Consider the following 15,207-nt stretch of genomic DNA (forward strand, 5'->3'; position numbering starts at 1 on the left):
GTAATAATAATATAATATAATATAATATAAATATAATATAATAATAATGTAATATAATATAATAATATAATATAATATGATATGATATGATATGATATGATATGATATGATATGATATAATATAATATAATATAATATAATATAATATAATATAATATAATATAATATAATATAATATAATATAATAATATAATATAATATAATATAATATAATATAATATAATATTGCTGAGAAATTATTATTATATGAAGAGGAATATTTAAAGTCTTACATAATGTTTATTAGATGGGGCCTGATTTCTCCAATTTTTGCTCATTTTTGTGAATTTTTTGCTCATTATATATACATTTAAAATCATTTGTTTTAAATATAGATACTTAAGATACAGTTATACCCTTGACAGGCTTGGTCAGATAGGAGATACAAGTGCTTTTATCTTTCTTTAACAGATAATAGAACCCTTAACCCTAACCCTTGACCCATAACCTCTGACCTTTCAACCTCTGACGTTAGGAAGGTTTCCTTACTATTGTAGGTGTAACTATTGTTACATCCTGTCGTGGTTTGAATGAGTCGTGATTTTTATTAGGATAAACCTAGTTTTAACATATTCACTTGGATTGTCCTCAATCGGTAAGTTAGGTCCTTTATTAACCTTCTTCTATAGTGACTTAGGCTAGTCACTTTACAGTTTTTTTCAGTTGGGAAATTTTGATTGTGAGCCCTTGAGATCTGTCCTAAAATATCTCTACATGACAATTTACTACCTGGTGGTTTGTATATAATAGGTGTTAATATTTTGGCCTATAAACATGAGTCTAGTTGTCAAAGTTGATATGATATGTTAACATCTAAAGAAGGTGTAACTGTTAGTATTTAAGTGATAGATCTGTTAACACTTGGTGAACCTGTGATATTCTTTGATTTCCCAAGCACTTGGGTAAAAGGTTTTGAAAACTGCTGTGTTTTCAATATATATTTGAAAATGTACTTACATAGAGAGTTAATTGTTAACTCTTCTTCGCCTTATCATTTATGATGTTATGATTTACCATATTCCTACAATGTCAGAATGAGTTTGGTCTGGTGTATAAACAGATATAAGTACAACAGTGAATCACACACTGAAATACACCCAGGGTTAGGTGATGTCTGGTGTATTAACAGATAATAGTACAACAGTGAATCACCCACTGAAATACACCCAGGGTTAGGTGATGTCTGGTGTATAAACAGATATTAGTACAACAGTGAATCACCCACTGAAATACACCCAGGGTTAGGTGATGTCTGGTGTATAAACAGATATTAGTATCAGTGAATCACCCATTGAAATACAACCAGGGTTAGGTGATGTCTGGTGTATAAACAGATATAAGTACAACAGTGAATCACCCACTGAAATACACCCAGGGTTAGGTGATGTCTAGTGTATAAACAGATATAAGTACAACAGTGAATCACCCACTGAAATACACCCAGGGTTAGGTGATGTCTGGTGTATAAACAGATATAAGTACAACAGTGAATCACCCACTGAAATACACCCAGGGTTAGGTGATGTCTGGTGTATAAACAGATATTAGTATCAGTGAATCACCCACTGAAATACAACCAGGGTTAGGTGATGTCTGGTGTATAAACAGATACTAGTACAACAGTGAATCACCCACTGAAATACACCCAGGGTTAGGTGATGTCTGGTGTATAAACAGATATAAGTACAACAGTGAATCACCCACTGAAATACACCCAGGGTTAGGTGATGTCTGGTGTATAAACAGATAAAGTACAACAGTGAATCACCCACTGAAATACACCCAGGGTTAGGTGATGTCTGGTGTATAAACAGATATTAGTATCAGTGAATCACCCAATGGAATACACCCATGGTTAGGTGATGTCTGATGTTTCTATAGACAGATATTGGAACAACAGTGAATTGTCCTCTAGAATAAATGACTATACAAGCATCATTAATGATGACATATGCTGCTAATGTAACCAAAATTGTTAATCAGAAAAATTTCCTGTATGAGCAACAAAACTGATATTGTGTGCTGCCTGAATTAGATGTTCTGCAGTCTAATTCAAATTTAACTTTTTGACCTAACGACATCACAAAATGCCAGCGCTGGAGAAAATTTGGTTAAAGCAAAGTCTAGTCATAGGTTAATTTGACAAACGTTCAAGAGGGCTGTCATTAGACCCTAACCAAAGTGGCTATTTTAGAAATCAAAGCTAATAAAAAAAAAAACACGTACAAAAGTTTGGTCTAAATTTTAATTAGACTGGATGTTCTGATATAACCAGTGAGTAAATATAGATAAATAATAGATGATATTAGTTGTAAATTGTCTGCTATAATAGATTTGTTAGCCTTGTTACCTTCAATAATAAATATCAACACATCAATTATCAATCACATCACCTCTGATTAGGATAGATACTGAAAAAAAAAATTGTATGTATAACATGGAATAGAAGAGGTTACTGGCCTATTTATTTCTATCAAGAGTGGGAGTGAGAATATTTTTTTTTAGTGTTTAAGAATAACAAGATTCAATTGGATCGAGTCTACCATGGACCAGGAAATTGCTTATAGGCAGTAACGAGCTTATAGGCAATTACGTTTGGTACATACAATGGTAAATCTGTTTTGTAAGTCACTATAATAGGCTGACAATGATGAAGTTTTGTATGATTAAAGGTGGAAACAAATGGAATAATTTGGTTGTGATGTTGGATATTAAGACTAGTGAATCAAGGATTGGAAAATGCTATATAGCCTTTTTTTTTCATCTTAGGGACATGACACAATAATGACTTCCAGATGATGCCATATTTTGGGTGGATATATTTGATATATACAAGAGTCAGGCAAGAAGTCGGAACGATATAAACAGAAGCTATAATTGTTTCCATATAAATACCAAATTAGTTTTCGATAAATTGAAGGAATGAGGCATCAGGTGTTAAAAAGCAAAGTAATAATTAAAAATATTATTGACATCATTAATTACCATATAATGACTGGCTCGTTAGTAAGATTAATTAATATTGAATGTAATGTGTTGTTGTCAGGTATCTTCATACTCCAGGTCGTTATCAGTTCAGAATTGAAACCAATAACAGTTTGAAGGTATCCTTTCAATTGGATCTTTCTCCTTTTGATGTGGTCAATCTTATTAAAACCAAAAACAGTTTGAAGGTATCATTTCTATTTGATCTTTCTCCTTTTGATGTGGTCAATCTTATTGAAACCAAAAACAGTTTGAAGGTATCATTTCTATTTGATCTTTCTCCTTTTGATGTGGTCAATCTTATTGAAACCAATAACAGTTTGAAGGTATCTTTTCAATTGGATCTTTCTCCTTTTAATGCGGCCAATCTTATTGAAACCAATAACAGTTTGAAGGTATCTTTTCAATTGGATCTTTCTCCTTTTAATGTGGTCAATCTTATTGGAACCAAAAACAGTTTGAATGTATCATTTCTATTTGATCTTTCTCCTTTTGATGTGGTCAATCTCTTATTGAAACCAATAACAGTTTGAAGGTATCTTTTCTATTTGATCAATTTTCATTCTGAAATCAATCGAATAACAGTTTGGAAAATTGGAAAGTTACTTTTCTATGATTTATTGAAACATTAGCCCCACTGCATAATGGGACACCTTATTGATAGTTATTACGTTTGCTTCTTGTCATCATGACATCAGTATCATGATTTAAGCCCAAACACCAGTATTGTTTTCTTACCTCGTTTCGCACCAAAACTTATATGTGGAATGACAGTAACACAAATAGAGTTTTCTCCTTGTATATCTTGTTTTTTATTTATGACCATTATTATAAAAACAATCAGCCACATGTTTCCAATTCAATTATAATAAAGTTTGTAATTATTTCCTGATTATAGACAATTTGGATGAAATTACATTATTGATTAATATCACAAATTCCTATAAAAGAGGAAAACAATAAAAAAAGATAAACTATTGTCCTGTTGGTTAACGTTTCGACTAATTGCCTTCTTCAGAAACACTTCAATTGCTTATGATCATATTTTTTCCGTCTTTCCATTATTTATATAAAGTTTAGAATCTGCATTGTTGATGTTTTAGTGGAAAAACAAAATTTATCATCATTTACAGAAGTTCCAGCTAAAAAAGGTTTTTATTTTCGTAGGTGGACACTTCTCTTGACCAATAAATTCTGAATCATCTAAAATGAAGTCAAATATTTTAAATTCTTCTATCAGACATGACTGATTTATCAAAAATTTGTACGTTTAAACTTGTACATTATGTGAAGAGAAGTGTTATTTACTAGATCAATAATTTATAATGTTTGTTAAATCTATGATATTTTGAGAAATTGGGTCCAGCACTGGTTCATCTTGGAAATTTACTAGCAGAATGGGGATTTCGTGTTATCTCTATTCTTTGATGCATTTCAATGTACTGATCAACTTGTACTAACTAGTAATGGCCTAGTTTAGAGATATTTTTGCTGAATTGTAGTTTAGAAATATCTTGATAATATCTTGTTGTATTAAAATTATTAGGGCAATCAGTTAGTATAAAATAAGATCAGGAAATAGAAACTTTCTGTAGGAAGTGAGGTGTTAAGTTCCAGTGTCCCACCCCTTCAGGTCAAAACTCACCACCGCTTTATTTATGTACTGTATTTTGTTATATGTAATAACTTATATATAAAGTTTTACTTAAAATGCTTGTTATTTCCATGACATACTCCACCCACTGCAGCGTCGAATAAACTCTTCTGTTATATAGCCATTCCTCTATAGTTTTACTAACAAGCTGAGGCCTATGCTTATCTGTCACTTATCCATCAATGTTGTTGGTAGATGATAGGTTAATATCTACTTCCAATATCACAGATATATGTTACTTTGTTGCATCTTATACCTAGGTACAAAAGGCAGATGTTTCGGCGATATGTGTCGTAAAAGGTTTGGGAAGAAATACTTATGTCCAGGCTTCAAGAGCAAGCAAGCATTACTTTGTCCCACAAACATCCCAGAAGCTTTTCCGAAGTGACCAAAAGACATTAGCAAACCATTTTTTTGCATTTTCCTCAGAATGATATCGCTTAGTGCAGATATCTTGACACCTTGATGTCTACTTCACAGATCAGAAGTTCTGTACTAGTACAGTTGACAGAAGTTATTGTTCAACAATATTTTCTGGTTTTTCAATAAAAACAGATTTCTATTCAGTTTACAATATTGTTTGCTGTCATTATAGGCTGTTACTATTTTAGTATACAACAACAGATTTATGATTTGCTGTCATTTCAGACTGTTGCATTACCAAGTAAAAGCTAGATATAGAATTTCTGTATGTAATATGGATATGATACCAGTATGAAGGGCTTCAATTGTACAATAGCTATGACAATAAAAATATTAAACAAATGGCTGTCAAGCATGATACGCCCACTTCCTTGATAAATTTACAGTATATCTAGGGCAGTTTCCTATCTGGGTCAAATCATACCAAAAATCTAATAATGTGCAAGATATTGTTGATTTAATCAAACACACAAAATTACATAAACTGCCAACAATTTCTGATGCATTTTTACTTATCAAGGGAAATAACTCAAATTCTATTCATTGAAAAATTGTCAAATTCAAACTTGACCAAGATCTCATTTTAATAGATGATCACAGCAGATTTCATTAATATCAGATGAAAACTGTAGCTTTTTTAGTAAGATGAATATACAGATATTGTATTAGTAATACAACTTATAGCAACAACTCATTATGTTTTATTATTGGTTACTTAATCATTTTCTTTTCCCACCCTCTTTTCCTTATTTAAATTTGTTGTAAGTGTTAATCATGATTTTTGATTGTAAAGAGGCTTTCTAAATTTTCTATGCGTATCCAGGACACTGATAGCATCTATTTCTACCATTCCAATTTTCAAACAAACTGAAAGCAATTAGTGTTTGATGAGGTCACTAAGGCCTTTTGTCATCCAGCAAATTATGCGATTAGTAACATCATCTAACACTTAGTTTAGTGAAATTGAAGGAACAACAAGACGTCTGATTGAATATTGGATACTATCAGTGTCCTCACTACATATAAAACATTTAGAAAACCTCTGTACAGTCCCTTTAAAGCAGATCTCTGAAAACATGAAAACATCTAAAGTGAAACTGCCTAGTCGATTAAAACAATATTACAAAAAAATAAAATCGTTCAATGCTTGTCAACTTGCCACATGTTAACAAAATAAAAATAAAAGATTATAAGTGTACAACAGCTCTTGGATGATTTTAATGTGATTTTGATGGTTGATGGGTTAACAGAGTTGGACTAAGGTGAAGGTAACAGTAAAAATGACATTAAGTATTTAAGAGATTAGGTTTGTTTGTCTTCTGGTTGTTAAAAGATTAGATTCTAATCCAACCTTTGACCCTGGTGGTCATGTACTGATATTTGGTCTGTGTATCATTTTAAGTTAGGTCAAAGTGTATCTGATTGTCGATTTTAACTGTAATATGTAAGTAATTGTAAATTGGGATCTATGGATTCTTTCAGGTAGTCTTTATATCATAACTAGTTATGATTTAATTGATTTTGAATATTTAAAAATAAAGAAAAAGACAGGAGGAGGTGAGCAAGACATGGCAAGTAAAAAGAAGTATTTTTATAGATGAATATTGTATGACTTAATCCTTGTAAGACATTTAGAAGTATCACAGCACATTAAGAAAAGTTACCTGTATGTGTAATGAAACGTATTCAATAATAAATAGAAGTCTATATCCTTAAAAACTGTTGTTTCTTAATATCTATGACTTATCTTACAAAGCAGAATTTCTTGTGATGAGATATCTGAAAATATTAAAATCAACTTTTGTCTGATATATCAATAAATATCTAATGATAAATCCCGTTTTATGATAATAATTAAGAAGATATAAGTTATGATTGTGTCACTGAAGTTGTATGTAAATTTTATAAAATATAATAAATAACCCAGTAAATATCAAAATATCAAATATAACCATAGAAATATCTAAGTATGATTTTAAAAGGATATTGCACATTATCACAGTTATTGCACATTATCATAGAAAAGAGTGAATATATGAAGCAGTTTCTAAAACTCTATTATCAATACATCTGAAATATTGTAGTACAAGTTGTAGGTAGTAAAGTTAAGAAAGGGCAAGTTATAGAAACAAGGTGTGGGTAATAACACATGGTCAATAAATTTTGTTATTATTACTAGATTGATAGCACCTGGAGAGTGAGTACAAACAATATTTAGCTTGCTGATGTGGCACTAAGTTATACTTTGTTGGAAAGTTGAATAACTTGTTGTGGATTTGAGTATATATTTTAGAGTTTATAAGTGTTTTTTAAAGGTTTTTCTACAAATTTGTTGCTAATTGCAAAGTCAATTTACTTGTTGTTCATTGGTGTATAAATTTGGAGTTAAAAAGGTATTTAGAAAGCTTTCTCTTTGTTTTATAATTTGTAATACTTTGTTGAAAAGTCAAATAACTTGTTGTTATATTGGGTATGAGTTTATAAGGGCTTTCGATGGCTTTCTCTAAAAATTATTTGCTGTTTTTTTGCTTTAAACTAGAAAGTTTTGGTATATATTGAGAGTTATTTTGAGTTTATTGAAAAACTTGAGACGTCAATAAAACTCTGAAATTATCTAAGTTTCAGTCTGATTGGGTAATATATTATTTACAATTTACATTTTGATTAATTATAAAGACTTTTGAAGGTTTTTCAAAATATTTCTATGTGTAGTTTGTCAAATTTTGGCACCATTTTAAACTTTGTTGAAATAACTTTGAAATAAGTTTCAGAATTTCAGTATCACAATTTGGACTGACATTTAGTTTGAGGTCTTTTTCTAAAAAAGTTATACAATATGAATTTGAATAATTTTGTGTTTAAGTAGTGGGGAGGGGAGGGGTGGGGGTGGTAGAGGGGATCCCCGTCAACCTGCCTGGTAGTGGGCACAGACTAACTTAGGTATAATCTGGAGAAATCAGTTTGATTATAAATAATGTACACCAATCTTTCTGAAAGAGTCTAAAAGAAAGTTATCTCTATGTAAGGTCTCTGTCGTCTACATTAGAGTTTGATTTTAGATCAATTCTAACATGTATAACTTTTAATTATGTTTCCTATTCTCAATCAGATTATATAAGAGATCAGACAAATATCTGAGAAGTTTAATCTGCCTCGAGGATTTTACACAGAAATTATCAATGGCAAGAGAGATAAGAATATGTTTTAATCTGTTTATTATGAACAAGATTGTTGCTCCAGTTTTTGATTTTTTTTTTACATCATTATATAAGAGTGCAATTCTCTCTTTGTCTTGCTATCACAGGTGATAAGATCTCTTTTATGGTAATGTACCATTAAACATCTAGAGATCAAAGTTATAAACTTGTATTATGATGTAAGCCTATTATTATGTATTTAAATGGTTATTATTGATGATTGGATTTTGAGCTGCAATTTATATTTTATATTATAAACAAATATTAACATTGTCAATACAACAATTTGTAAAACAGTAAGAATCGAATTTCATGAACTTATTTTCTTGGATTCTCATGTTAGTCGTTCGGATGGGACAAACCGAGGCCCCTTGTGCTATAGGCGGTGCACGTTAAAGATCCCTCGAAAGTTGGAAATCAAAAAGGGGCAAGCTAATGCCACTGTCCTGGCAAAATTTCCCTCTTGGCACCCTGCATGGCGTTGCCCGTCTTTATTAGCCCACATGGTGCAGAAAAATTAGGACGTAAATCTCCATTCATTTCTTTTCATTTGGATTCTCATAAAATACTACAAATTTTAGGTGTAATATCCTAGGCTGATGACAAAAAACACCTGTTGATTTGAGTCGGTTGAATTATAGAATAAAAAAACAAAGCGGGGCAAACAGCAACACAGAAATTTGAGTTGGCCTACAAATCAAGAATAAGTGTATTGTATAATAATATTCAATATGTAGTATACAGTTCAGTCATCAGAAAAACAGAAATTTGAGTTGGCTTATAAATAAGGAATACAAGGACTGCATAACAATATTCAATATTCAGGTAAGAGTGGTTGTTACAGCAACATGTAATTGGAGTTACCAAAGCACAGGCCGAGGTAAAAATTCAATGTGATTTTTATAAAGTAATGAAATTAAATTATAATGTAATACTAATTATAAATTGAATAATTCTAAAATAATAGAGTATATATATATTAATGTGAATGAAGTTCGTTGTTTTCTATTTCTGTAACCAATTTTCTCGAATATTTTTGTACGTTCTTGTTGGGATATCGTTTTGTCATGGCACAGTACAACTGTCAGGCTCACATCATACCTTAATGCTAATTACGTTTAAAATCAACCTGTTAGTATACAATCTGACTGTCATAATTTATCTCACAATGAAAACAGACTTTTTAATTGTCTTGACAGTCATTTTTTTAAGTTTTAACTTTCATTTATCATAATTTTTTTAACAGTTGTAATAGTGTAAGTTTACAATCTGTCTGTTGTGAAACTTTCACCTAATATATTATAAAACGGAAATACCCTTCTAAATAGATTAAAATTGCAACAATGTTTTAAAGGATTAGTCATTTTGAGGCAAGTCAGAGTAAAAGTCCATAGCAGAAACTTTAGGGATAGGCACTTTTTTTTTCGATAATGTCCCATAATTACTATTGCTTTCTCTACATGTTTTATGTATGCCACTTGAAACTAATTTGATTAACAGGGATCTAAAATTTTAAAGTCATGAATCGGAGACACTGATAGCATCAATTTGCACCAATTCAATTTTCGATCAGACATCTTTGTTTCTTGCAATTCCATTAAAACTAACTGTTTGATGACTTATGGCCTTATTTGATACTGCATAGTGACATCATCAAACTGAAAATTGGAATGGTGCAAATTGGTGCTATCGAGTGTCCTCGATACTTATAGAAAATTTTTAAAACCTCTCTACATTCCCTTTAAGAAGGGCTGGAACTGTCTAAGAACTCGCAGACCTACTGCTACCTATACAGCATGCTCACTGATTCATGTGTTACTATCAGTGGGTAGAGTATACACCTTTGTAATTAACAAATGAGATCATCTTTTCCTGTATGTTATAGCTCATTTCTGTAATTCATCATGAGTTTTAAACTAGATAATGAACATGACTGATTACAAGGTCTATAAAAAGAGAATTTGTCTCAAAAAATTGAAAAAAAAAACTTGAAAATCCATCAGGTGTTACGACTAGGCCAACGAACTTTAAACTTGGAATTTTAGTTATGCAAATTCGACCTTATGTCAGCAAATTATTATTAGGAAGTCTGTTTTTTTAAATGAAAGTGGTTTAACAAGTTATGGTAACCTATTTCTGATGCGTTGACTTGTCATTCTGGTTAAGTGAAGACTCATTTAGATTCTGGTCATCTAATTCAAGTCAGGTCATTTGTTTTTGGCAGTTGTTTTGAATGATATGTTGTTAGGAGTACAAATTAGTCTGTGATATCAGTACAGCTAGGATAAGACGATTTTCAAACAAATGTTTCTTGAAACAAAAAACAATGTATTTTGATTACGCATACAACAGACTTTTGGCCTTGAAACATTGTCTGTCTTGTGTTTTGGGCTTTAGCTGGACGTTATCTTGTCGACTACCAACAACTACCTGTGATATCAGTGAACGAACTAAACAGTAATCAGTAGTAAAGATTAGACGAGTTGATATATATTAATGATCTTGTATTCATAAGAGATATTATCTTTAGGGTCTGCTGGGGGATATTTATTTATTTTACTGTTTGCCTTAAGGCTGTTTATTTAGGGATTTACTTGGATTAAACATTTGTCCTATTTGTGTCACTGTTTGTTGTTTTAAAGAATAGAAAAGATGCCCTGTTAGTACAAAATCCCCTGATTATGGGAATGTTATGTATTTTGAAGGGAGAACATGTAACTTGTCTATTCAGTATGGACACATCAAACAGTCTGAAGTGAGAAAATGAAAAAGTTGTGTTCACCATGTTTATATCATTTTACATATTATTCAGTGGATAAAAGGGACAGGTGCACACCATTTTGGAGAGTCGATTTTAGTCTTGAATGTATGATAGAAATATACTATAGATGTACGAAAATTACATAATTCCTTCAAAAATATCTCCAAATTTCTTTTCCAATATATGTCTTTTCTTTTATGAAAGTGTCTCAAGAAAAGACGACTCATTATTTTAACTTTCAAATGCGTATAATTCTGGAAACACTGATTGGCTTAGCTAAAAATATTCCCGTCCTGAGAACAAGGTAGGATCGGTCAAAAAAAATGGCGCACCTGTCCCTTTAATAGAGGAATTTGCCCGGACAGCAGCCACTACAGTAGAACTATAAAACTTAACAAACTTACACAGTTCTGCTTAATTCTACTATGTTTCATTTTTTATGCCAAGAAACTTATTAGGGGTTGAGGTAATATTATGAGGTAATAATTGTATTATTATGGTCAATCTCAATAGTATGAAAAAGGCTGCTTTGATTGGTTAAGGGAGCCGCGGTGGCTCAGTGAGTTAGACGCTTGCTCGGGTTCAATCCTGGCATAGGTCGAGACAATACCTTCGGATTTTTCAACCCGGTTTCCCCCTGTCAGTGATGCAGGTACGAGGGGAAAAAGCGTCTAGTCGTTCGGATGGGACAATAGACCGAGGCCGTATGTGCTACAGGCTGTGCACGTTAAAGATCCCTCGACAGTCGGAAATCGAAAAAAGAGCGGGCTAATGCCGCTGTCCTGGCAAAATGTCCCTCAATGTATCCTGCATGGTGTTGCCCGTCTTCATTAGCCCACATGGTGCAGAAAAGTAGGACGTAAAACTACATTCATTTCATTTTCATTTCATTTTGATTGGTTAAAATTCACTGTCTCATATGAATCTATTTGGAAAAAATAAAGTACTCTCTCATCTGTTTATTGGGTGTGGTTTAAAGGACAAACAGCAGGTGTGAAATAAAACAAGAAAGTAAAACTTCAGTTGCCTTTCAATTTACATTATACTGTTAAACTTGATTATAATTTAAAAATGTCAACATGTGTTTTGGTGTAAATTTCAGTAAAATGTAAAAGAGTACACATGGCATGTGGATCTTGTTATTACACCACTACTAACAAAATAGTCTAAACATTTTTCATAAACTTGCACCTTTCACTTTTAATTTAACCAACCTGTTCAGAATTACAAAATGTGGGAAATTTTAACAGACAATTGTTAAGGGGAAAAACTTTCTGTTTTTATAGCAAAGTGTCTACTAGAGGTTTTATAAAGTATGATTAATTTGTACCAATTCAAATTTTCTACACAGCCTGTTTTCTCTAGGGCTGGTGTGGAATGAGATATTAAAAAAGAACATTAAAGGGACAGTGCACCATTTTTTTTTACCAATCGTACTTTAATCTCAGAAAGGAGAATGTTTTTAGCTAAGCTAATCAATAATTAGTGTTCACAGCATCACCGTCGAAATTTGAGCTTTCAAATCTATGACTGTCCAGAACTATCTGCGTTTGAAAGTTAAAATACTGTGTGATATATAGAAAAGATGTATATACAAATAGTGAGTAAAATTTTGAAGTATTTTGAAGGAATTTTGAGATTTTCTTACATTTCTACTACTTATGAAGACTATTTACATCTATTCAACACTCAAATCAACTCTCCAAAATTCTGCATCTACCCCTTTAATAAACTTAACCTTGAATTGTAATTATTTCCTTGTTATTTATTTACTGTCATGAAAAGTTGTAACTGTGTATGTATATTGGTTATTTATCCCTTTGAACCCTGGATTTAAATAAAATAAAATGTCATATACCCAGGCCACGTATTCTCGAAACGATCTCAGCGCTAGGACATCCTAGGTTCTTATCTTCTAACATTGATTCTAGGATATCCTAGGTTCTTATCTTCTAACATTGATTCTAGGATATCCTAGGTTCTTATCTTCTAACATTGATTCTAGGATTTCCTAGGTTCTTATCTTCTAACATTGATTCTAGGATATCCTAGGTTCTTATCTTCTAACATTGATTTTAGGACATCCTAGGTTCTTATCTTCAAACATTGATTTTAGAACATCCTAGGTTCTTATCTTCTAACATTGATTCTAGGACATCCTAGGTTCTTATCTTCTAACATTGATTCTAGGACATCCTAGGTTCTTATCTTCAAACATTGATTTTAGAACATCCTAGGTTCTTATCTTCTAACATTGATTCTAGGACATCCTAGGTTCTTATCTTCTAACATTGATTCTAGGATATCCTAGGTTCTTATCTTCAAACATTGATTCTATGATATCCTAGGTTCTGATCTTCTAACATTGATTTTAGGACATCCTAGGTTCTTATCTTCTAACATTGATTCTAGGATATCCTAGGTTCTTATCTTTTAACATTGATTCTAGGATATCCTAGGTTCTTATCTTCTAACATTGATTCTAGGATTTCCTAGGTTCTTATCTTCTAACATTGATTCTAGGATATACAAGGTTCTTATCTTCTAACATTGATTCAAGGACATCCTAGGTTCTTATCTTCTAACATTGATTCTAGGATATCCTAGGTTCTTATCTTCTAACATTGATTCTAGGACATCCTAGGTTCTTATCTTCAAACATTGATTCTAGGACATCCTAGCTCTAAGATCGTTTCGAGAATACGTGGCCTGAACTCCAAGTAATATAAGTATAAGCTTGTGTGATGTCACTTAGTAACGAAAAATTTACCAGCTGCTTCGGTATATATATTACGTAATTGTGTCACCAGTAAACCGACTGCTAGGGTTGAAAGGGTTAAATATGTTGACTTCACACTTAAAGATGGGTTCCATTATTTTCATTTTTGAAAATGAAAATGCTAATACTTATATGAATACAAAGAAGAGTTGTTCTTAGGAAAAATACCAGTTTGTCTCACATGTCCATAATTAATTCATAATTAGCTATATTAGAAGAGAATTATCAACAGAATTCCAATGGGTGACCGATCAAGAAAGGTCAAAAAGTCTTTTTTGTTTATCCAGATTGTTCATACATGGACATTTATGATTTGTTAAAACTCTTTATTATATGCAACAATAATGATACGATTAAGCATACATGATAATTCATTAGAAACACCCATTCATCAAATAGTTTGCTTAATTTGACACTATTAGATAAAGAAACCCATCTTTAAGCAGATTCCTCTGTTTTATTATTCAGATATACATATAAATATCAATCCACCCACATGAAAATTCATGGTAAATTATATCACTGTATATAGACCTCATTATGTTAGGTTACAATGACCGACCACCACTACCAAATATTTCTGTAAAGATTTATCTGTTAATACCATGGTTGTCTTGAGTTTTAGTGATAACAGTGAGACATGTCTATCAAACATATCATTCAAAAAAAACAAAACCATATTCAAACATGCTGAAATCTGACATTAGCTTATCAAAATTTATTCACAGAAATAAAACAACAAGGAGAAAACTGACATCTGTATATTTTTATCTAATCATTAGTCCAAAAAGATGTAACATATTTTGAATTCTGAATGAAAGCATTGAAAATTGTAAAACTGCCAAAAATATGTATCAAAACTTATTCCAAGAATGTTATCCAAAAGGATAAGGAACCTTGACATTTATTCATACGTTGAACCTTGACCTATCATGCCTCATACATCTATTATTCCAAATCAGTCATTAGAACAAACAAAATTGAAAAACATTGAAAATTAAAATAAAAAACCTGACAAATTATAAAGTGTCATAATATTATTAGAGATAATGTGAACTCTCTGGTGCGAAATTGACAAATCTAGTCAGAAATATAAATTTCAATTTAATTCACTACATCATATATATAAAACACCAGTCAACATGACTTCCAAATTCCACTTCACATATCAACAAGAAATAGAAGGAAATGTGAAGCTTTATCACAAGTTACAAGTTATTGCCCCCCTCATCTTTCCTCCCTCTCCTCTCCTCCCTCCCCTCCCCTCCCCTCCCCTCCCCTCTCCTCTCCTCTCCTCTCCTCTCCTCTCCTCTCCTCCCTTTCCTCCCCTCCCCTCTCCTCTCCTCTCCTCTCCTCTCCTCTCCTCTCC

The sequence above is a fragment of the Lottia gigantea genome (assembly GCF_000327385.1).
Source record: "Lottia gigantea unplaced genomic scaffold LOTGIsca_42, whole genome shotgun sequence".
Classification (NCBI taxonomy): domain Eukaryota; kingdom Metazoa; phylum Mollusca; class Gastropoda; family Lottiidae; genus Lottia; species Lottia gigantea.